This window comes from Gossypium arboreum, chromosome 6 (assembly GCF_025698485.1).
Source record: "Gossypium arboreum isolate Shixiya-1 chromosome 6, ASM2569848v2, whole genome shotgun sequence".
NCBI lineage: Eukaryota > Viridiplantae > Streptophyta > Magnoliopsida > Malvales > Malvaceae > Gossypium > Gossypium arboreum.
The window spans coordinates 127855945-127883006 of record NC_069075.1 but is presented as its reverse complement, the minus strand read 5'-3'; positions in this window follow the sequence as shown (position 1 = coordinate 127883006).

The following is a 27062-nucleotide window of genomic DNA, read 5'->3' as shown; positions in this document are numbered from 1 at the left end:
CAACATACTAACCTCCCTTAAGCTCAAGGTGACCAAAACCTCTCTTCTTCCTCCTTTCAAAGCGCCAAGAAGAACCAAAGGATGAAGCCTTTCCTTTTCTTTTTTTTTTTCTAGTTTCAAAAAATGGGGAACAACCACACACTTTTTTTTTTTTGTTTTCATCATATTCCTTTCATTATTTTATTCCCATGCTCCTTATTTTATCATACCTCCCATGAAACACTAACTTAACATGTTTATGACATGTTTTTGCCCATCACACTTGGTCCACCATACTTGTCATGGCCGGCCACTACTAATTGGGGGAAATTGACATGCAAGTCCCCCCCTTTTTATTTCATGCACTAATAGATCCTTATGTTTTGACCTATCACATTTCAAAATTTTCTCACATAAGTCCTATTTACTAAAATTCACCTACAATTAAACAAAATTCAAATATGAAAATTTTCACACATGCACATATACATATAATAAGCATCAAATATGACAGCTAATTATTTTTATGACTCGGTTTTGTGGCCCCAAACCACTTCCGACTAGGGTCACATTAGGGCTGTCACAACTCTCCCCACTTAAGAAATTTTCGTCCCAAAATCTTACCTAAATAGGTTTGGGTATCGTTCTTTCATGGCACTCTCGGTTTCCCAAGTAGCTTCTTCGATCCCGTGTTTGAGCCATAACACTTTCACTAATGGAACCCTTTTGTTTCACAACTCTTTCACTTCTCGAGCTAGGATACGAATCGGTTCTTCTTCATAACTCATATCGGCTTGAATTTCGACCTCGGAGGGGTTTATTACGTGCGTAGGATCGGATCTGTAACGTCGAAGCATAAACATGAAAAACATTGTGGATCCTTTCGAGTTCAGGGGGTAAAAGCAACTTATATGCAACTGGCTCAACTCGTTCGAAGATCTCATATGGCCCAATGAATCTCGGACTCAATTTGCCCTTACGGCCAAATCTGAGTATCTTTTTCCAAGGCGATACCTTAAGAAACACTTTGTCTCCCACCTGATACTCAATATCTCTTCGTTTTAAATCCGCATACGATTTCGACAATGCATGGTCGCCTTCGACTTTCACGGATTACTTTTACTTTCTGCTCAAAGATTTCTAATCAAATCAACTCCAAAATTTTACTTTCACCGAGCTCGGTCCAAAACAATGGTGTACGGCATTTTCGACCGCACAAAGCCTCGTAAGGCGCCATCTTAATGCTTGACTGAAAACTATTGTTGTGTTTAACTCAATCAAAGGTAGATACCATTCCCATGAACCATCGAACTCGAGGATGCAACATCTCAACATATCCTCAAGTATCCGAATTATCCGCCGATTGACCATCGGTTTGGGGATGAAAAGCGGTGCTAAAATGCAACTTGGTACCCAAAGCTTCTTGTAATTTCTTCCAAAATCGCGAGGTGAATCTCGGATCTCTATCCGACACGATAGAAATAGGTACCCCGTGTAATCTCACAATCTGAGAAACATACAATTCAGCTAGTTTATCCAATGAAAAATCCGTGCGTACAGGGATAAAGTGAGCCGACTTGGTCAGTCTATCAACAACGACCCAAATCGCATCCTTCTTACTTGCTGACACTGGCAACCCAGATACAAAATCCATCGTGACTCGATCCCATTTCCATTCAGGTATCATGATCGGCTGAAGTAAACCAGTAGGCACTTGATGTTCCGCCTTCACTTGCTAACATACTAAGCACTTCGAGACAAAATCGAAAATGTCTCGTTTCATACCATGCCACCAAAACTGACGTCTTAGGTCGTTGTACATTTTCGTACTCCCCGGGTGAATTGACATTCGGCTACAATGAGCTTCGTTCAAAATCATCGAAATAAGTTTTGAATTCCTTGGAACACACAAACGACTTCTGAACCTCAAACAATCATCGTCATCAATTCGAAACTCTGATTCCATGTTCGAAACACATTCAGCCCGTTTTGCAACCAATTCGTCATCGACTTTCTGAGCCTCACGAATTTGATGAATCAATAATGGTTTGGCCTTTAATTCAGCTACTAACACGTTGTCGGGTAGAAATGCATAAGTGTACATTCATCGCTCAGAAGCAAACAATAATTTCCGACTTAAGGCGTCCGCAACCACATTAGCCTTTCCCGGGTGATAATCAATGACAAGCTCATAATCTTTCAACAACTCAAGCCAACGTCTTTGTCCAGATTTAAGTCTCTTTGAGTCATCAAATATTTGAGACTTTTGTGATCCGAAAATACATGGCACTTCTCACCAAATAAGTAATGTCGCCATATTTTCAAGGCGAATACGATGGCGACTAATTCGAGATCATGGGTCGAATAATTTTTCTCATGTGGCTTTAATTGTCTCGACGCGCATAGGCCACAACTCGACCTTCTTGCATCAATACGCAACCTAACCCAAGTAGGAGGCGTCACTATAGATGACAAACTCTTTGCCCGATTCGGCTGCACTAAAATTGAGCTTCATCAAATAAGTTTTCAGTTGATCAAAACTTTTCGACATTTTTCCGTCCATTCAACTTAACATCTTTTTGAAGTAGCTTCGTCATGGGTGTGACTATCATTGAGAAACCTTTACAAACCGTCGGTAGTAACCTAAGTCCCAAAAAGCTCCGAACCTCGGTAATATTTCTGAGGCTTCCAGTTAAGTATGGCTGAAATCTTGTTCGTCAACTCGAATACCGATGCGGATACCACATGGCCCAAGAAGCTAACCTCTTAACCGTAACTCACACTTATTGAACTTAGCATATAACCGCTTATCCCGTAAAATTTGCAACACTAATCCTGGTGTTCAAAGATGATCGGTTTCATTTCTAATAGACCAAAATATCATCGATAAACACAACTACAAACCGATCCAAATACGGTCTAAAGATCCGATTCATCAAATCCATAAATACCGTAGGGCATTAGTGAGCCCAAACGGCATCACTAAGAATTCAGAGTGACCGTATCTCGCTCGAAAGCGCTTTTGGGTATATCCGAATCTCGAATTCACAACCGGTAATAACCCGATCTCAAATCTATCTTTGAAAACACCGAGGCTCCCTTTAGTTGATCAAACAAATCATCAATACGCTGAACGGATATTTATTCTTTATTGTCACTTTATTCACCGACGATAGTCGATGCACAACCTCATGGTTCCGTCCTTCTTTTCACAAACAATACTGGTGCACCCAAGGTGAGAAACTTGGTCGAGCGAAACCCTATCCGTCAACTCTTGCAACCGAAGCTTTCAACTCTTTTAACTCGGTTGGTGTCATATGATACTGAGCTATCGAAATCGGCGTAGTCCTGTACAAGCTCAATACCAAACTCTACCTCCGAACAGTGGTAAACCCGTAATTCTTCAGAAAAACATCCGGATACTCACAAACCACTGGCACAGATTCGGGCTTCTTTTCTAACTCTTTGTCATCAAGTATATACGCAAGGTATGCTTCACACCCCTTTCTTACATATTTCTGAGCCAACATCGACGATATTACAGCTGGCAACCTATTCAACTCAGTAGACTCGACTCGGATTATCTCGTTATTTACACACCTCAAATCGATGGTTTTTCTTTTGCAATATAATTGCATCATGTACGGTCAACCAATCCATACCGAGGATAACATTAAATTCGTCAAACGGTAAAAGCATCAAATCGGCCGGAAAACAGGAACCTCGGATTACTGGGGGACATTTCTTGCACACTTTGTCGACAAGCACGTAACGACCCAAAGGATTTGACACCCGAATTACAAACTCAGTAGACTCAATAGGTAGAGTCTTACTGGATGCTAAGGTTTCATATATATAAGAATGAGTAGAACCAGGGTCAATCAAAGCAATCACATTAGTATCAAAGAGTGTAATACCCCTACCCGTATTCATTGCCGGAATAGGGTACGAGGCATTACCGGAGTTTACGAATTAATTTTTTTTTTTATATTCAATATAGCCCTTTTATAAATATCTAACCTTCCCTGTAATATTAAATCGAGACCAATCCACATCAACCAAATCAATTCAACATATTTTTATGATAGATTCATGCATTTATATAAAATAACGTCATCACATATCTATAACTGTGTTTGTTAACCATACTAATGGCTAACTTTACATTCATTTCACGTTAACATTTACTTTGTTAGCTTATACATGCCATTGAATTCCAAAATAAAGTTTCTTTATATACCAAATCTCGAGGTTGACAAAGGTGATGTGTCTCCCACCAAATCCGACCTCCGAGCTCTTAACACTACAAAACAGGGAAAAAGGAAGCGGGTAAGCACTTTGTGCTTAGTAAGCTCATGTAACAAGAATTATACTTACCTAATATTTTCAATACAATATAATAAACATTCATATATCCATTCAATGCATTATTACCCTAACATGCACAAACTCAACATTCAAGTTAGTACAATAATTTCCATGTATCAATAATATATATATATACCATGATTGATGTACTCATCAATACCATGATTTTCATTCCTTATTATTTTCATATTTATCCCATTGAATTTATCGAATTTCAATGGATTTTCAGAGGTACACTTTTAGTGTACAATTCCGGTCCGTCAATTCATATTCATGTGCGCACATTTCCATTTCAGAGAGCACACTCATGAACCTCAACCTTGCAATGGATTACGGTCGAGCTAAATCCTCGCAATATAAACTCATAGAGTATTGTCGGGATTACCGGTCAAAGCTAAATCCCAGCGACAATTACTCTAATGAGCTTGGATCTCAATTACCATCCAAAGCTAAATTTAGACCCTAATTCGGATTACCCGTCCTGCTAAATCCATTTTACACATATTCTTCGGAGGGCTATATCGAGATAGGATCACCCGTCCGGCTAGATCCTTTTACCGTCAATTCCTTTTCGAAATCCATCGAATTTTCCTATCATTCAAACGGGATTTCTTCCCATTTTATCAAATATATCAATGTTTCATAAATTTTCATACAATGAACATTCAAATCATATTCATATAAAAACATACAATCTCAAGTAATTTAAGAATATAATTCAAGTTACACGAACTTACCTTGATACTTGATTGTAAAGTAGAAAATCTATTAATCCCGAACTTTTTCCTTTCCTCGATCTAGCTTCAGATTTGAATCTTCTGGATCTAAATAAATAAATTTAATTATCAATTTAATACATTTCATGTTCATATGCAACATTCTCTATAATTCAACTATTATTTATAGTTCATTCAAAGCTGTCTACTTGAGTCATAGTCACTAAATTATTTATAACTTGAGCTACGGAACTCGAAATTAAGATCCATTAATTTTACCTGAAACTAGACTCATATATATTTTTACCATAAAATTTTCAGAATTTTTTGTTTAGCCAATCAGTACAGTTTATTCTTCAAAGTCACCCCTGTTCTGTTGTCTAACAGTTCTGACCCTTCTTCACTAAAAATAAATTATCTCTTTATACAGAATTCAAATGATGTTCTTGTTTGTTTCTATTAAAAATAGACTCATTCAGAATTCTAGACATATAAATTTAAGTCCCTAATTATTTTTATTCAATTTTTTATAATTTCTCAAAGTCAGAACAGGGGAACCCGAATTCATTCTGACCTTGTCTCACAAAATTCATTATATCTCAAAATTTACAAATCCATTGCTTACAATATTTCTTCTATGAGAAACTAGACTCAATAAGCTTTAATTACATATTTTGTTCATCTTCTAATTCGATTCATACAATTTTTGGTGATTTTTCAAAGTTAGTCTACTGCTGCTGTCCAAACTGTTTTAGTGCAAGTCGTTTATTACCATTTTCCCCTAAGCTTTAAATAAATGATAATTTCGTCCCTACTCAATTAGCCTCTCAATTGAGCTGATTTTTCTCAATTAACATTTTATTCTATCACCTTAAACTAGTTTACAACCTTTAGGAATCAGAATTTCAGCAATAGACTTTAATTCCAAACATTTTCACAATTAGGTCCCAAAAATCAATTTCAATTGAAATTGCCTAATAAAATCATCTCATAAACAAATTAAAGCTTTAATTTCATTCTATTTCATCATAAACTTACAGAACTCAACCATGGTGACTTTAAATTTCATCCATGAAATCAAAAACTAATGAATTTAATAGTAGGATCTAGTTGTAAAAGTCTTAGAAACACAAAATTACAAGAAAAGGCAAGGATTAACTCACTTGGTGCAAAAATTATGAAATACCAGCTTAGAGAACCCTCCTATGGCGTTTTTAGCTGCTGGAATTGAAGAGAAATGAAGAGAAAACTAGATATTTCCTACTTAGTCCTAGTTTTATTTAGTTAATTTTGCAATATTCCAATTTTACCCTTAATTTATCAATTTTTCTGCTGATTGCATACCCTTGCCGGCCAGCCCAAATAACTTTTGGGTCTAATTACCTTTTAAATCCTTTCTCATTAGACTAATAAGCTATTTAATCACTCTAGCAACTTTTACACCTATTACAATTCAGGTCCTTTTCATTTAATTGATTACCCAAACATTAAAATTTCCTAACTAAATTTTAATACCACATTAATAACATTTCATAAATATTTATATAATTATTTTTGACTCGGTTTTACGAGATAGAGGTCCCGATACCTTATTTTACCCAATTTCTTCAATAATTTCTTTTTCGAACTAATCACTAAATCGATAAAATTTTCCTATCAATATTTTCATACGATTTTCGTATCATATAAATTTTCAAGCAAAAATATTAAAATAAATTTTTCTTTAAATCGGATCTATGGTTACGAAACCATTGTTCGATAACCTTGAATTTAGGCCATTACAACTCTCCCCTTTTAAGGATTTTCGTCCTCGAAAATCTTACCAAGAAAGAGGTTTGGGTATTGTTTCCTCATTGCCTCCTCCGGTTCCCATGTTGCTTCCTCAATCCCTTGCTTTTGCCACAATACTTTCACCAAATTTATCTTTTTATTTCTAAGCTCTTTTGTCTCCGTGCAATATCTTGACCGGTTCTTCACCGTAAGTCATATCCGGTTGAATCTCTACTTCATCGAGAAATAACATGTGAAGGATCCGATTGATATCGTCGTAACATAGATACATGAAAAACATTATGGATTCTATCAAGTTCGTGGTAATGCCAATCGATAAGCGAATCGGTCCAATTCTTTCTATGATTTCATAGGGCCGATAAATCTTGGACTCAATTTACCCTTTCGATCGAATCGAAGAACTTTCTTCCAAGGAGACACTTTCAGAAATACCTTGTCACCGACTTGAAATTTAATCTCTTTTCGCTTAAGGTCGGCATATGATTTTTGACGATCGGAAGCTGCTTTTAGACTATCTCGAATAACCTTTACTTTTTCTTCTGTTTCCCGAATCAAATCAACCCCATGTATCTTCCTTTCATTGAGCTCAGTCCAATATAACGGTGTTCTACATTTTCTACCATACAAAGCTTCATACGAGCCATTTTAATACTAGACTGATAATCTGTTATTGTAAGCAAATTCAATCAAAGGTAGATACCTCTCCCAATTACCTTCAAACTCTAGTATACAACATCGAGCATATCTTCCAATACTTGAATTACACGCCGATTGACCATCATGTCGAGGATGAAATGCAATCTTTGAAATACAACCGAGTACCCAAGGCTTCTTGCAATTTTTCCCGAAACGAGACGTAAATCGGGATCTCTATCGATATAATGGAGACAGCACTCCATGTAACCCGACAATCTCGAGATATGTACAGTTCAAATAGTTTATCTAAAGAATAATCCATACGCATCTAATAAAGTGAGTGACTTTGTCAATCGGTCTATAATCACCCAAATAGCATCTTTTTCCTCGAGACAAAGGTAGCCCGATACAAAATCCATAGTGATTCTTTCCCATTTCCATTCGGTATAGTAATTGGTCAAGTAACCCGAAGGTACCGATGTTCACTTTAACTTGTTGACATATTAAACACCTTGATACAAACTCGAGATATCACGTTTCATTCCGACCACCAAGACATCTTTTTCGATCATTATACATTTTATTACTCCCGGATGTACGTACATAGTACTACTGTGGGCCTCGCATAGAATCTTCAGATGAGCTCAATTCGAGGTACACATACCCTACCTATGAATAATAAACAATCATCGAACCAATCAAATTCGAATCATTACCGACTCACACCGTGCTCCGCTTAACTGTAACTTCTCATCATTCTTTTGAGCTTCACATATTTGTTGTAAAATGTCATTTAGCTATCAATTCAGCTAGGATTGAACCATCATCACCAATGATAACCGGTATTCATAGCTCGTAAAGCAAACAGAGATTTTCGGCTCAAAGCATCGCTACAACATTAGCCTTACCGGATGGTAATCAATAATCAAATCATAGTCCTTTATTAGTTCAAGCCACCGCTACTGTCTCAAATTCAAATCTTTCGTGTCATCAAATATTTCAAGCTTTTATGATCAAGATAAATATGACATTTCTCACCGTACAAGTAATGCCGCCATATCTTCAAATAAAAATACAATAGCGACTAATTCAAGATCATGTATTGGGTAATTTCTTTCATGTGGTTTAAGTTGTCTTGAAGCATAGGCTATTACTTTACCTTCTTGCATCAAAACACAACCTAAACCATTTAATGAGGCATCACTCAAATAACAAATTCCTTACGGTTCAGTTTGCACTAATACAGTGCTTTCGTTAATAGGTCTTTCAATCGGTTGAAACTTTGTTGACATTCATCACCCACTCGAACTTTACATCTTTCGCAATAATCGAGTCATTGGAGAAGCTATCATAGAGAATCCTGTACAAATCTCCGATAATAACCAACTAAACCCAAGAAACTTCTAACTTCGGATACATTCTTCTGGACTCCAATTGACAATAGTGAGATTTTACTTGGATCTACCACGATGCCTTCTGCAGATACAATGTGTCCAAGAAAACTCACTTCTCGAAGCCAAAATTCACATTTCTTGAATTTAGCATACAACCGCTTCTCTCGTAGAATTTGCAACACAATTCTCAAATGTTCTCGCATGCTCTTCTTCATCCCGAGAATAAACCAAAATATCATCAATGAATACTACTACAAATCTGTCTAAGTACGGTCTAAATATCCGGTTCATCAAATCCATGAATATGCAGGTGCATTAGTTAGCCCAAACGGTATAACTAGAAACTCATAATGCCCGCACACGGTTCTAAAGGCTGTTTTGGCACATCCGACTCCTTTACCAGAATCGATAATAACTCGATCGAAGATCAATCTTTGAAAACATAGTAGCACCTTTCAAATGATCAAATAAATCATCAATCCGGTAACGGATACTTATTCTTTATGGTTACTTTATTAAGTGCGCTTAGTCGATACACAATCTCAAAGACCCATCTTTCTTTTTCACAAATGTAACCGGAGCACCCCAAGGTGAATGACTCGGTCGAACAAAACCCCCACAACAAGCTCTTGCAATTGTGTCTTTAACTCTTTTAATTCTATAGGAGCCATCCGATGCGAGCTATGGAGATCGGAGTAGTTCCTAATCAAATCTATAGAAAATTCCACTTCTTTTCGGTGGCAATCTCGGTAATTCTTCCGAAACACATCGGAAAATTCACATACCATCGAATCGCTCAGTATCTTTGACTTAGATACCTTGGTGTCGAGTACATAAGCCAAGTAAGCATCATACCCTTTTTGACATACCTCAGGTCGCCATTATCAAATCATATCGATAACCCTCCGTTCGATCAAATTTCACCCGAGCAACTCACCATTCGACATTTTAACACAATATATTTTTGTTTACAATTTACTACCGCATCATCTTTGGGTTAACCAATCCATACCCAATATCACGTCAAATTTATCAAATGGCAAGAACATCAAATCACCGGAAACAATAACCTCTTACCATCGGTGGACAATTTTACAAATTTTATCCACTAACACAGACCGCCTGGGGGTTTGAGACTTTAACCACAAATTCAAGAGGTTCAACAGATAAATTTTAACAATTGCAAGTTTAACACATATATATGAATGCGTAGAACCGGGATCAATCAATGCAAGAATATCGATCAAGTAAAGAAAATGTACCAAGAATAACATCGGTGTTTGAAGCATCTTCTCCGCACGAATGGCATATGTCCTAGCAGTGCTCGTACCTCGTGCCTACTTATAGTATCTTTTGTAGCTCCTCGACTACCATCGACATTACCGGATGGTCGAGGTGGTCCGCCTCAAACTAGATTACTCGGCCGATATATGTTCAACTTCTTTTCAACCCTTTCGGACAATCTCGAGGAAATGGTCAAAAGAACCACATCGGTAACAAGCCCCACTCTTAAATCGGCATTCACCAAAATGAGCTTTATTACAAGATCGGCATCTCGGTTTAGGAGTGCCAACACCGCCAACACCGGTCACCGATGGAGTAGAAGGCCTTGGATTAGTGCGTTGAGAACCTCGCTCTTTGCCGAATACCCAATGGTCAAGTAGAACGATCCTCGATATTTCTTCAATTTCTTTGAAGCGTAAAACGGGATTTTCCCATCGGTCTTTTACTAAAAATTCGAGCTTCCTCTCACTGTTTCTTTTCTTTGCTCAATTCTTACGCTTTATAAGCTCTCTCGCCAATGTAGCAAACTCTCGAATTTCAAGAATTCGATCAAGAACTTAATGTCTTCATTCAACCCTTCTTCAATCGTTTGCACATTTCACTTCCGATTGTACCCATTCTCGAGCATATTTACTCAATCGAACAAATTCTCTTTCATATTCGACATCGATCTATTGCCTGTTTTAGCTCAAGAAATTCTTTTCTTTTCGGGTCAAGGAACCTCTGGTGATATATTTTTTCGAACTCGATGCGAAAGAATTCCATGTAATTTCTTCTTTCGAACAACTGAAGCTTTAGTATTCCACCAATGGTAAGTCAGATCTTTTAGCGGAGACGGCACATTTCGGACATTCTTCGGTGTACAAGATAATTCTTCCGAACCCGAGTAGTATTTTCTAACGAATTCAGCCCGCTCGAATCATCATCAACTCTGCTCGAAATTCTTCCCCATATTTTCAATTTTATCTACTTGGAGCTTTCCTTTTCGACATGATTCAAGATTGTACCTTGTGGGATCTCGGAACCGATGAAGGAGCAGGAGGGAAGCTTGAACTTGCTGCACTACGTGGTTAGTTCTTAAGTATTGATTAAACCATTATTCATCATTTGAAAGAAGGTTGTTTTGCCTCCTCCCTCGACCCTCGTCTCGGGCCTTCTACACTAGTTTCTTCTCTTTGTCTTCAAGCGGAGCATGACTCCCACTTCCTCAGATTGAGCTCGGTCGGATGACATTACTATAAGAAAAACACATTTTAAATGGTCGAGATATCACACTATCAATAATAATTTAAATGGCATGTATAGCTAATCCCAGATGTCCTACATCGGTCCTAGAACCGCTAAACCGTAGCTCTAATACCAATAAATGTAATACCCTACCCGTATTCATTGCCTAATAGGTACGAGGCATTAACGAGTTTACTTAATTAATTTTTTTTATATTCAATATAGCCCTTTTATAAATATCTAACCTTCCCCGTAATATTAAATCGAGACCAATCCACATCAACCAAATCAATTCAACATATTTTATGATAGATTCATGCATTTATATAAAATAACGTCATCACATATCTATAACTGTGTTTGTTAACCATACTAATGGCTAACTTTACATTCATTTCACGTTAACATTTACTTTGTTAGCTTATACATGCCATTGATTTCCAAAATAAAGTTTCTTTATATACCGAAATCCCGAGGTTGATAATGTGATGTGTCTCCCACCAAATCCGACCTCCGAGCTCTTAACACTACAAAACAGGGAAAAAGGAAGCGGGTAAGCACTTTGTGCTTAGTAAGCTCATGTAACAAGAATTATACTTACCTAATATTTTCAATACAATATAATAAACATTCATATATCCATTCAATGCATTATTACCCTAACATGCACAAACTCAACATTCAAGTTAGTACAATAATTTCCATGTATCAATAATATATATATATACCATGATTGATGTACTCATCAATACCATGATTTTCATTCCTTATTATTTTCATATTTATCCCGTTGAATTTATCGAATTTCAATGGATTTTCAGAGGTACACTTTTAGTGTACAATTCCGGTCCGCTCAATTCATATTCATGTGCGACATTTCCATTTCAGAGAGCACACTCCCTTGAACCTCAACCTTGCGGCGGGATTACCATCGAGCTAAATCACGCAATATAAACTCATAGAGTATTGTCGGGATTACCACCCAAAGCTAAATCCTAGAACGACAATTACTCTAATGAGCTTGGATCTGAATTACCATCCAAAGCAATTTAGACCCTAATTCGGATTACCCGTCCGGCTAAATCCATTTTACACATATTCTTCGGAGGGCTATATCAGATAGGATCACCCGTCCGGCTAGATCCTTTTACCGTCAATTCCTTTTCGAAATCCATCGAATTTTCCTTTCATTCAAACGGATTTCTTCCCATTTTATCAAATATATCAATGTTTCATAAATTTTCATACAATGAACATTCAAATCATATTCATATCAAAAACATACAATCTCAAGTAATTTAAGAATATAATTCAAGTTACACGAACTTACCTTGATACTTGATTGTAAACAAGAAAATCTATTAATCCCGAACTTTTCCTTTCCTCGATCTAGCTTCAGATTTGAATCTTCTGGATCTAAATAAATAAATTTAATTATCAATTTAATACATTTCATGTTCATATGCAACATTCTCTATAATTCAACTATTATTTATAGTTCATTCAAAGCTGTCTACTTGAGTCATAGTCACTAAATTATTTATAACTTGAGCTACGGAACTCGAAATTAAGATCCGTTAATTTTACCTGAGACTAGACTCATATATATTTTTACCATAAAATTTTCAGAATTTTTTGTTTAGCCAATCAGTACAGTTTATTCTTCAAAGTCACCCTGTTCTGTTGTCTAACAGTTCTGACCCTTCTTCACTAAAAATAAATTATCTCTTTATACAGAATTCAAATGATGTTCTTGTTTGTTTTTATTAAAAATAGACTCATTCAGAATTCTAGACATATAAATTTAAGTCCCTAATTATTTTTATTCAATTTTTATAATTTCTCAAAGTCAGAACAGGGGAACCCGAATTCATTCTGACCTTGTCTCACAAAATTCATTATATCTCAAAATTTACAAATCCATTGCTTACAATATTTCTTCTATGAGAAACTAGACTCAATAAGCTTTAATTACATATTTTGTTCATCTTCTAATTCGATTCCTACAATTTTGGTGATTTTTCAAAGTTAGTCTACTGCTGCTGTCCAAACTGTTTTAGTGCAAGTGTTTATTACCATTTTCCCCTAAGCTTTTAATAAATGATAATTTCGTCCCTACTCAATTAGCCTCTCAATTGAGCTGATTTTTCTCAATTAACATTTTATTCTATCACCTTAAACTAGTTTACAACCTTTAGGAATCAGAATTTCAGCAATAGACTTTAATTCCAAATATTTTCACAATTAGGTCCCAAAAATCAATTTCCATTGAAATTGCCTAATAAAATCATCTCATAAACAAATTAAAGCTTTAATTTCATTCTATTTCATCATAAACTTACAGAACTCAACCATGGTGACTTTAAATTTCATCCATGAAATCAAAAACTAATGAATTTAATAGTAGGATCTAGTTGTAAAAGTCTTAGAAACACAAAATTACAAGAAAAGGCAAGGATTAACTCACTTGGTGCAAAATTATGAAATACCAGCTTAGAGAACCCTCCTATGGCGTTTTTAGCTGCTGGAATTGAAGAGAAATGAAGAGAAATCTAGATATTTCCTATTTAGTCCTAGTTTTATTTAGTTAATTTTACAATATTCCAATTTTACCCTTAATTTATCAATTTTTCTGCTGATTGCATACCCTTGCCGGCCAGCCCAAATAACTTTTGGGTCTAATTACCTTTTAAATCCTTTCTCATTAGACTAATAAGCTAGTTAATCACTCTAGCAACTTTTACACCTATTACAATTCAGTCCTTTTCATTTAATTGACTACCCAAACATTAAAATTTCCTAACGAAATTTTAATACCACATTAATAACATTTCATAAATATTTATAAAATTATTTTTGACTCGTTTTTACGAGATAGAGGTCCCGATACCTTATTTTACCCAATTTCTTCAATAATTTCTTTTTCGAACTAATCACTAAATCGATAAAATTTTCCTATCAATATTTTCATACGATTTTCCTATCATATAAATTTTCAAGCAAAAATATTAAAATAAATTTTTCTTTAAATCGGATCTATGGTTACGAAACCATTGTTCCGATAACCTTGAATTTAGGCCATTACAAAGAGAGGAAAAGTACCGGTAATAACATCTGGCGAGGAAGCATCCTCGCGTGCGCGTATAGCATAAGCTCTAGCAGGAGCACGAGCCTCGGATCTGGTTGTAGCATCTCTAGATCCTCTCTGACCTCCACTAGCATTGCCCATATTCCTAGATGGTCTACCCCGGCGAGAGTAGCACCGTGTTTCCCACTCTGATTTACGCTCTGCTTAGACAATCTCGGGCAATCTTTGATAAAGTGGTCGGCAGACCAAGACTTGTAACAGAGCGGTCATTGAATCTACAACTCCCGAGTGCCATTTACCGCAATACCGACACTCGCTCGTCTCGACGATCATTTCCAACACTGGCGATCAAGTGACTCGTGCACTCACAGGGGTCGATCACGGTCTCGTCTAGAAAACCCAATGTGTCTCTAGATCGCCCAAATCATCTCTAAATTTCTTCGATGATCGTTGAAAGGGCCTCCCAAGACCTCTTACGAAACTCCTTTGCTCCCATATCGCCTTTTCTTTTCTCCATATTGAGCTCCTCGGCTTTGCAAGCTCGCTCGACAAGTACCACAAATTCTGGATTTCCAATATGCCAACATACGACTTTATATCATCATTCAATCCATCCTCAAACGCTTACACATTACGACTTCGAGGAAATGCATTCTCGTGCATGCATCGGCTAAGCCTTACAAACTTTCGTTCATAGTCGAGAACCGACATGGAACCTTGTTTAAGTTCAAGAAATTCCTTCCGTTTTGATCCATAAATCTCGATCGATATACTTTTTTCAAACTCGGTTTGGAAAAACTCCCAAGTTACTTGCTCTCTAGGCACAATAGAAGTCAACGTATTCCACCAATAGTAGGCGTAATCACGTAGCAAGGAGATAGTACACTTTAGGCACTCATCGGTGTGCAAGATAGCTCATCGAGTACCCGAATAGTGTTGTCCAACCAAAATTCAGCTTGCTCGGCATCATCACTATCCGTAGACTTAAATTCAGTAGCCCTGTGTTTTCGAATTCTATCAACTGGGGGCTTATTTGCCCTTATTTGGTCAGTTACCGGAGGTATGGTAGGTGCGGGGGTGGTATTTGTCGGGAATGGAGGTTGTGGAACAGTCGTATTAGTTCGAATGTATTGGTTGAACCAATCATTCATCACGCTATAGAAAGCTTGTCTAGCTTCATCATTCGGATTACTAGCAATAGGTTGAGAGTCCGCCGAGCTGTCCCTTGTGGGAGCAGCGCTACACTCTCAAGATCATCACCACCGCTTCGGTCGGGATCGGGATCCATTACTATAATAAACACATTTTCAATTGTCGAAATCACCACACTATCAAATAATCACATAATGGCATGTATAGCTAGTCCCAAACGTATTACGGTAGTCCTAGAATCGACTAAACCGTAGCTCGATACCAATAAATTGTAACACCCGTGCACTCCAGACCGTTGTCGAGTCGACACGAGGGTTTGCGGACTTAACTCACTTATTTGCACAATCCATTTTAAATTTCCAGACGAGCTGGCTAACTGCGTCACTATCACCTTAAAAATCATATCTCGAGTTCCAAAACTCGAAAACCAGTTCCGTAAATTTTTCCTGAAACTACACTCATATACCCATCTAAAAATTTTTTTCTAGAATTTTTTGGTCTAGCCAATTAGTACAGTTTATTAGTTAAAGTCTCCCCTATTTCAGGGTTTGACTACACTGACCTTCATGCATTACGACTTGGATATCTCCCTGTACAGGCCTTCAATGCTGATGCTGTTTGTTTCTACCGAAACTAGACTCAAAAAGGAATCTATACATATATGGCATGACTTCTAAATGTCTCTGGTTAATTTATAATGAATTTCCAAATTAGGAATAGGGAATCCAGAAACCGTTCTGGCCCTATTTCGCGAAAACCTAAATATCTCTTAACATACAACTCATATGATCGTTTCGTTTCTTCCATGTGAAAGTAGATTCATCAAGGTTTGATTACATAATTTATTCAATATTTAATTCCATTTCTACTATTTTTACTGATTTTTCAAATCTACATCACTGCTACTGTCAGCATCTGCCTTTAAGGTAGACTTTACCTATTTCATAGTTTCCATGATTCAACTAGCCCTTTTGCATATATAGCCCAAAAATATAATCATGATGAACCATTCTAATGGCTAATCGTTGCCAAACATTTCCATGCCTCTTAATGAACATATACATTCAAGATGATTATAACATTATGCTCAAAATATATATAAGCCATTTTCGCATGGCTATCCAAATATATACAACACCAAAGTACTTGACTAATAACAAAAAAAAGGGGTGTCCTATACATGCCATTTCAAAGTTCTACCAAAAGTGTACCAAAAAGGAGCTTTGATAGTGTGGGCGACTTCGACTTCAAAAATCCCGAGTCTGATATGTAACACCCCGTACCCGAGTCCGCTGCCGGAGTCGGACACGAGGGGTTAACGGCTTAAACCATTCACTTTCGCAGTCCATTTTAAAAATTTTCCAGGCAGTTGGCTAACTGCGTCACTATCACTTTAAAAATCATATCTTGAGTTCCAAAACTCGAAACCCAGTTTCGTAATTTTTCCCTGAAACTAGACTCATATATGCATCTACAGATTTTTTTCTAGAATTTTTGGTCGGGCCAATTAGTACAGTTTATTAGTTAAAGTCTCCACTGTTACAGGGTGCGACTACACTGACCTTCATGCATTACGACCTGGATATCTCCCTGTACAGGGCTTCAATACTGATGCCGTTTGTTTCTATAGAAATTAGACTCAAATAGGAATCTATAAATATATGGTATGACTCCTAATTATCTCTGGTTAATTTACAATGAATTTCCAAAGTCAGAGCAGGGAATCCAGAGACCGTTCTGGCCCTGTTTCACGAAAACCTAAATATCTCTTAACATACAACTCATATGACCGTTTCGTTTCTTCCATATGAAAGTAGATTCATCAAGGTTAATTTACATAATTTATTTACTATTTAATTCCATTCCTTATATTTTTAATGATTTTTCACATCCACATCACTGCAGCTGTCAACCTCTGTCCTTAAGGTAGATTTTACCTACTTCATAATTTCCTTGATTCAACTAGCCCTTTTAGCATACATGGCACAAAAGATGATCACGATTAACCATTCCAAGGCTAATCGATTCCGAACATTTCCACATCTCTTAATGAACAACATACAAAATGATTATGATACCATGCCAAAGTGTATACAAGCCATTTTCGCATGGCTATCCAAATTTATACAAAATCAAAGGGTCTATGACCAACAAACGAAAGAGTAGCCCTATACGTTAACCAAAATATCCTCTCACTACTAGTCTATTCTATACATGCCATAAGATATTCCAAAACATAGCAGTACCAAACAGTGGATAGTGATAGTGTGACTAGTTGTTGACGATCCTCGAGCTCAGTAGCAAGAATGAGACCTATAAGGCAGAGGAAACAGAGTAAACTGAGTAAGCATTACAATGCTTGGTAAGTTTTAAGCAGTGTCAACAGATAACAATCAAATTATAACATAGTTGTTCGTATTTTTATTTCACTCTTCCTTCGGGCATACCATCCCTTTACCGAATATGCACATCTCATCATATACAATAGGCAGATAAACTCTCACACTAATCCGATGTCACATAATCATCGGAATAGTCCCATAGATTGCTCTCGTATGCATCATATATAAACTTGGAGTACATACCTATTTAACCTTTCGCATTGCGTATATTTATAAGCAATTCTTATTACGAAGTCTTACCCGGACATAATCTCCACACGTAGTCATCGGGTCTCACCCGGACATAATCTCCACACGTAGTCATCGGGTCTCACCCGGAACATATTTCTAAGTTTCATGTACACTTAATCACATGTTACAACATTCACATTAGCCATTCGGCTTTACCACATATATATATACACTTTCACATTCATCACGTCGGCCATTAGGCCTTATCACATATATATACATTTTCACATTCATCACATCGGCTATTAGGCCTTATCACATATGTATACATTTTCACATTCATCACGTCGGCCATTAGGCCTTATCACATATGTATACATTTTCACATTCATCACGTCGGCCATTAGGCCTTATCACATATGTTATTATGTACAGACTTGGTCTTGGCCGAATCTACATCAATCATTTTCCAACGAATAATTCAATTTCACGCCATACTATCATTTCATATTCGAATACTCATAAACTTACAATTTCACAATTTTTGATATCAAAGATCCATCTAACACTCATGTATCATTTTACAATATCACAATTTAGAATTCAAGTATGGGATCAATCAATAGCTTATGAGCAACTAAAACAAGTTTTTATCCATGTTTACAACAAAATCACATATTCGCTACTGAGCTATTTTCCTGAGCAATGGTCACTAAATTATTTATACCCGAGCTACAAGACTCCAAATCACTTGCCGTTAATTTTCTCAGAATGTAGACTCATATATCTTCCATACATGAAATTTTCAGAATTTTTGGTTTGGCCAATCAATACCAGATTTTTCTTAAAGTTTCCCCTATTTCACTGTTTGACTAATCTGACCACTCTTCGCTACTTAATCAAATTTTTCATTGTACAGAATTCATAATGTGTTCTATTTGATTCCATTTGAAACTAGACTAATTAAGGAGTCTAAGCATATAAATCTTATCTTATAACCATGTTTGTACAAATTATAATGATTTTCCAAAAACAGAACAGGGATTTCGAGTCATTCCAACACTGTCCCGCACAACTTTAAATATCTCTTTATAGGAAATTTCTTTGCTTCCACGGTCTCTTTTATAAGAAACTAGATCAACTAAGCTTTGATTACATATTTTATTCAGCCTATAATTCCACACCAACAATTTATAGTGATTTTCTAAAATCACATTACTGTTACTGTCCAAGCAAATTATTACAATTTGCTCTTAAATTTCAAGTCCAAACACTTATGAACTTACCATTTGGGTTTAAGACATATCATGGCCACATCATATCTTATTAAATCAACTCATTATGTCCTATTATGATTGAATTTACTCAACGTTTAATCACTTAAAACTTACCTCGAAAGTGGTCGACGACTAGATATCCACGGCTATTCGCTTACTTCCTCTTTTCCCTTATCCGACTTTGATCCTCTAGGCTCTTGAGCTAAATCAAACAATTCACTTCCCAATCAAACACAATCACACGGCATCCATATACATTTTAGAACCATTCTTAACATATTTACTACTCAAGCATGTAACTTAACAACTTAACCATTAGTTGTCAACCACAAACAAAACATATTCATACGTCAATATCTCAAACCTTGCCATAACAACCAATATGCAAGATATCACATATACATAACTTAGCTTATGAGAACATATGTATTACATCATAAACACATCTTTTACCAATTACCTCACTTAAGCCAAATTTTATAATCAACCACAAAGAAAAATATACCACAAATCACACTTCCAAAATGAGCTACCTCCATGGCCGATTATACTTCATCATTAACATATCTCACTTTCGAATCATATAATCAACATTTGTTCAAGACATCAAACCTCTTTAATTTCGGCTATTACTAATATAAACATTCACAAATCATATTCTTAGGAAGACCGATTTCTTTCCATAACACACTCATCATCAATACATAGATGAAACAATCAAAATCCCTTCCTTTATACCCTAGCCGAATGCTCCAATCATCCATCAAAATTACAAATTTTAGCATGGGCTAAGTAAGAACCATGATTATTTACCTAAAACAAGTTAAAAATTTCACCATTTGACATAATATACTAACCTTCTTAATGACTCAAGTGACCAAAAATTCTTCCCCTCCTTTGTTTCTTCTATTTGGCCATGTTGAACAACCAAGAAAGAATTTTGTTTCTCCTCCCCTTTCTCTAGTCACGGCAATGGGGAGGGGGGGGAACATGTATGAGACAACTTTGTTCTCATCACCCCTCCCATCCATTTCTTTATTACAAACCCTTTGTTTTATTCTTTCTCCCATAACACACTAGCACAACATGTTTCCAACATGTTTCACCCCATAACATTTTGTCCATCCTCATGCTCATGGCCGGCCATTACATATTAGGGGGGAAAATTGACATGCAAGTCCTCCCTTTTGACTACATGCACTATTAGATCCTTGTAGATTTCTCTATCACATTTCAAAAGTGTCACACAAGTCCTTTTGACTAAATTCACATGCAATTTACTAAATCGAAGCTTAAAATTTTCGCACATTCATATTCACATATTTTAGACCATAAATATCACATCCAAATAATTTGGTGACTCGGTTTAGCGGTCCCGAAACCGCTTTCCGACTAGGGTCACTTTAGGGCTGTCACACGATAGCTGAAGAACCAAAATCTATAAAACAAAGATTTACAGAAGCAGAGTAAGCATTTAATGCTTAGTAAGTTTTGAGCCATAAAATTTGACACAACTAAAATGTAGTATTCATATGGCTAAATGAATAATTTGACATGCACAAATTCTCAATATCATACTTACTTCACATTACCAACCCTTATATTCATACACAAAAGATCAACATAGCCAAAGGCCTAGTAGCTCATTTATCGATTGAGCGAATACTTATTTGTAAGGATCAACTAATTCAAAGCACATACGAAACATACCTCATCACTGGGATTTTACGAGCGATTAATTGAAACTATTACAGAAGGTCGCTCATTCCCAAGCCAAGTACCTTCGGATTTAACCGGATATAGCTACTCGTCGAATGCCTTCGGGACATAGCCGGATATAGTAACTCAGACGAATGCCTTCGGACTTAGCCCGGATATAGTAACTCGCACGAATGCCTTCGGACTTAGCCCGGATATAGTGACTTGCACAAATGCCTTGGGACTTAGTCCTAACTAGTCACTAGCGAAATGCCTTCGGGACTTAGCCGGTTATCATCCAAACATTCATGCACATATCAACAAATCATGACACATTTATATTCCATTTTCATAATCGAGTTCAAACACAAGTCACGATATAATCCCATTTTCGCTCACTAGCCACATACAAACAACATGGTTTAGTTTGCTTTATGACACGATCTCTATGCACATACGGCTACCCGTCACACGTATAGGCAAATTAACTCAACATAAAATTCAAGTAGAATCATCATATCACCGTATATTTGTTACGCTCATACGTCATGACTTAATCAAATCGTAAACTAAGTCTCGTTACTCGAAAACTTACCTCGGATGTTGTCGAACGATTTCGATGGCTATTCGACCACTTTTTCCTTCCCTTTATCGGATTTAAATCCCCTTTGCTCTTGAGCTTAATTTAAACAAATAAATTCATTTAATTATTTTTCACTTGGGCAATTCCATTCAATACATGTATGTCATACAATTTAAGTACAATGACCTTGCTCAATACTATTTAAACATCATGCATTACCAATTTCATCAACACCATCTAACTTCATATAGAAACACATATCGTCCTAGGTCGGTACACAAGTCAAATGCATCATTTAAATTGTCAAAGTCCACAATTTAGTCATATTTCTCTATCATAGTTTCGTCACTTAAACCGAATTAGCAAGCCCATATAGTCCTTGGTCAATGCTATTTAACCCAAGTCATCAAGAATTTCATTATTTAACACCTTAGATATCCATAGCTAAATAGGTTATTTGTACATACATATATATACATAAGTGCATAGATACTATGTTACTAACAATTATTTCCTTGCTTAGTAGCCGAACCAATATACACATTACTTCATATCTACCCGTCACGCTTTCTACTTAAACCGAATAAACTTGCACATAAGGTCCTTGGCGAACCTCACTAAAAACAAGTCAACCAAAATCTTAGTATTTATCTTGTGTATAACCTTATTTACCTTCCAAAATCACAAAACATCAAACTCTTAATGTTTATGTACAAGGCGAATCTTAACATGATCCAACCTCCAACTCATTCCTTTCAACAACCAAAACCGAATGTTTAAGCCATCACCGAGATTTCAAAATTTTGCCATGGTTTGTGTAAGAAATTAGCTAATTAACTAGAAACAAGTTTAAAACTTAAGAATTTAACACAACATACTAACCTCCTCTTAAGCTCAAGGTGACCGAAACCTCTCTTCTTCCTCCTTTCAAACCGGCCAAGAAGAACCAAAGGATGAAGCCTTTCCTTTTCTTTTTTTTTTCTAGTTTCAGCAAAATGGGGGAACAACCGCACACTTTTTTTTTCTTTGTTTTCATCATATTCCCTTTCATTATTTTATTCCCATGCTCCTTATTTTATCATACCTCCCATGAAACACTAACTTAACATGTTTATGACATGTTTTTTGCCCATCACATTTGGTCCACCATACTTGTCATGGCCAGCCACTACTAATTGGGGGGGAAATTGACATGCAAGTCCCCTCCTTTTTATTTCATGCACTAATAGATCCTTATGTTTTGACCTATCATATTTCAAAATTTTCTCACATAAGTCCTATTTACTAAAATTCACCTACAATTAAACAAAATTCAAATATGAAATTTTTCACACATGCATATATACATATAATAAGCATCAAATATGACAGCTAATTATTTTTATGACTCGGTTTTGTGGCCCCGAAACCACTTCCCGACTAGGGTCACATTAGGGCTGTCACATTATAGCCGATGCCTTGCAACGAGTAGCGGGGACTACACCTGCTATGAGATCTACTCCTACTAGACGACCCTCAATTAAAAAATTACGTAAATACAGTGACACTAAATTTTTAGGTCTGAAAGGAGTTGATCCATCCACAGCTGAAAATTAGATGGAGTTAACAAAAAGGTTTTGCAATAGTTAGAATGTGAATTGAAACCTTGATAAAAGTCAACTTATGTGAGCCCAAAATCATATTACTGTAGTCCCATCAGGTGATACTCAATTGATTAGAAATGGAAATTTAAATGGGAATTGGAAATGAAATGGTAAGTAGAAATGTTTGATATGTGATTTTCTATATGATTACATTAAGGTTATGATAATATTTATGATTGGGAACATGATTAACATAATTAATTGGTAATGTTGTTATATGATTAGCTATACCATTATATGTCAAAGATAGCCATGTTGAGTTCCAATTGATTAGTTGAAATTATGTTTTAAATGATTAAGGTGAGTTTATTGATTCTAATTGAACTTACTAAGCATTCTCAATACTTATTTTTGTTGTTTCTTCCCTATAGATTGTCATATTACGGAACTTGTCGAGCCAGATTAGCAGAGTAGCACACATTATCTTGAGATGATAGATACATGTTCAATTTGATGTCTAGACTATGTGGCATGTACATTAGGACTTTTAGGTTACAAGTGGTCATTTTGGAAGGAAAGTCTTATGATAGTTATGGTAATAGGTGATTTTAAACATACCATTTGGTATATATAGCTTATGGTACATATTTTGGGTTAAGTTTGATGCTAAATGAATGAAAATTTTGTTTTTGAATGGCTTTGAATGTTTTAAATCATTAATTAGACTATATGAATTAGTTAAATTGGAATAGTGAGTTGTGAATGGTACTATGGTGAGTATATGATTGTAATTGTTTCACAAAGTAGTAGCATCTCATAGCTTGGACTAGGTGAATGGGTTAGGTATGAGGTGTTATAGTAAGTGTTGTAATTTCCATTTGAACTTACTAAGCATTGAATACTTGCTTATGGTTGTTTTCCTTACATGTAGATCCCTAGATTGTAAAATTCTCGAAGCCAGATCATTACAAATATCACACTATCAACAAGATAGGAATTATGTTCATTTTGATTCCTAATATTGTGGTATGATATAGAGTCTTTATTATGTAAATAGTCATCTCTACTTGTGAATGCCAATGTCATATTTGTGGTTAAGGTTAAGTTTTATATTAAGCTTGATATATAGCCTAGTTTTTTCTTAGTTTTGATAATGTTTGATGCCATTTGGATACATGATTTCAAGGTTGCATAAGTCTTATATGTTAAAACTTGCAAAATGAAGTAACTTGGCATCTTAAAGTTGGTAAATGGCTTGGATATGTTTATATTTTGATCATGAGTTTTATGCCACTTGAATACTTGGTTTCAATTGTGTTACAAGCTGATGAGTCACTAAACTAACTAAAATCATGACAAAGGTAAGCGCACCTATCGAATAGTAGTATAGATATGGTGAGTCAGGAATATCGTATCCACGAGGACTAAAAGTACTAGTAATTACTATCTTTTTATTATCTAACCGATAAATTGAAGGAATTGTTTTTAATCTAAAATTAACTAAACTAATTACTAAGAACGCAACAGAGAGCTAATTGGGAAAATATTTGAAGAAAACCAATGAGATAGACAATACCCAGGAAAGAATCCACCTAGACTTCACTTATTATTTTAAATCTGAATTAAACAATATATTCACTTATGCCGTTGTAACAGCTCATTTTTAGTCAAATTAGAATAGTGGTTTCGGGACCACAAATATGAAGTAAAAATATTTATTTTATTATTATTTTAATGTCTATAGCATGATAATATTATTGTGTAAAATTTTCGCTAAAGAATTTTATCGTTTGAATGGTTAATTTGATAAAAAGGACTAAATTGCGTAAAATGTAAAAGTGAAGTTCTATTAGTTAAAGGTATCTAATAGCTATGGAATATTAAATTAGAGGTCCTTATGTTGTAATAAGACCATTATTTATTTGAGTGGACAAATATGGTCATAATATTATGTGTTTTAAGGTTTATTAATTAAGGTTAAACTTGTAAATTAGTAATAAACTTAGTAAAATAAAGAAAAAAAAATTCATCTTTCTAATTGCATTCATCCACAGAAAATCAGCCAAGAAAACACCATTAATAGAGCTTCGACATTTGGCTACATTATTCTCTTGCATGTAAGTGTGATTTTGTTCCGTTTTCAATGATTTCTATGTTTTTGTGATCGTTGCAACTAGGTCTAGCAGGGACTAATTTTCAAATCTGTTAAAGATTTTGAATGATGCCATTGATGAATACATGTGTGTTTTGATGTTTAATGATAGATTATGATTTTTTGATGATAGTTATATAAGTTTTGTTAAGTGATTTTTAGTGAAAATGCAAATTAAGGATTAAATTGTGAAATGAGGAAACTTTGTGGTTAAATGTGAAATAAATGAAAAATATGGGCTGCTAGGGGCATAATAGTAATTTGGATATCATGGTTTGTGGTTGAATTGCATGAATTTGTGTTTTTATGAAATAAGGACTAAATTGTAAAAGATGTGAAACATTAGGGGCAATTGTGTAAAAATGCCTTAAAGTGAATTTTGACTAAAATGAATATAGAGAATATTAAATAAGCTGAATTTGATATTATATAGATCAAGAAAAATGAAATCCAAATCTAGAACAGGGGAAAAATAAAGTACTCGATTGATCGACTCGTTTTGTCGTTTCTACATTCGAGGTAAGTTCGTATGTTAAAAGCATTTTTATAATTATGTTTTAAATGCTTTGATATTGCATAAACTGTGAATACGAGACTATGAACACATTCGATAATGATTCAACGATGATTTGGTATTTGAAATCGGTTGAACCTTAGGAATAGATTTGGATACTAGTGACATGTCATTAGGGATTATCGTGATTATGTGATCTGAGTGTTGGTCCTGTACGTCCTACCACTGGCTGATTATACCAGCATGTGTTGCGAATGCTTGACAGCTTTTGTGAGCAACATCGTGTAGCTATGTCTTGACCCACAGCTTGTGTGAGCACGCCCGTTGATAGCTCTAGTGTGAGCAGTATATGTGATATGAGATTGAGATAGCTTCGGCTACATATGTGGCACTTCGAGTGTGAGTTTCCCATGTATCTGATAGTATTCCGAATGGTTCAACAGGTAAATGAAAGACGTGGTTGTGTATGAGATTGATACGAGATGGTACAGTTATGTACATGAATCGCATAAGCTTAAATCGAAGAAGTTATGAAGTTCATACATAATATTATGATAGAAAATGTGAAAGGTTTGTTAGTTAAATGAATTACATGTTGATATGTTCAAATTGATGATTAGTATATTTATGTTAAGATTGAGTTTATTTCATATGAGCTTACTAAGCTATAAAGCTTATTTGGTTTATTTTTTTTTCCATGTTTTATAGTGACTTCAAAGCGAGCTCGGATTCGGGGATCGTCGGAGACTTTGTCACACTATCCTACTATCACTTTGGTACTTTTTGAGTTTATATTTTGAGTATATGACATGTATAGGGACTTTGGTCATTTTGGTACATTTGGTAATATGTTGTGTCATTTGAAATGGCTTGTAAATGTTAAATATTTGCTCTTGTGCATAGTTATGAGAGTTGGCTCATTTTGGTTGATTTGGATGTTTATATATGTGTGTGCAAATAGCCTTTGATGTGTGGTTTATAATTGCCTTGTGAATGGCTTATTGAGATTTAGTATTGAAGGTAGTAATTGGTTGATATTGAAGATAT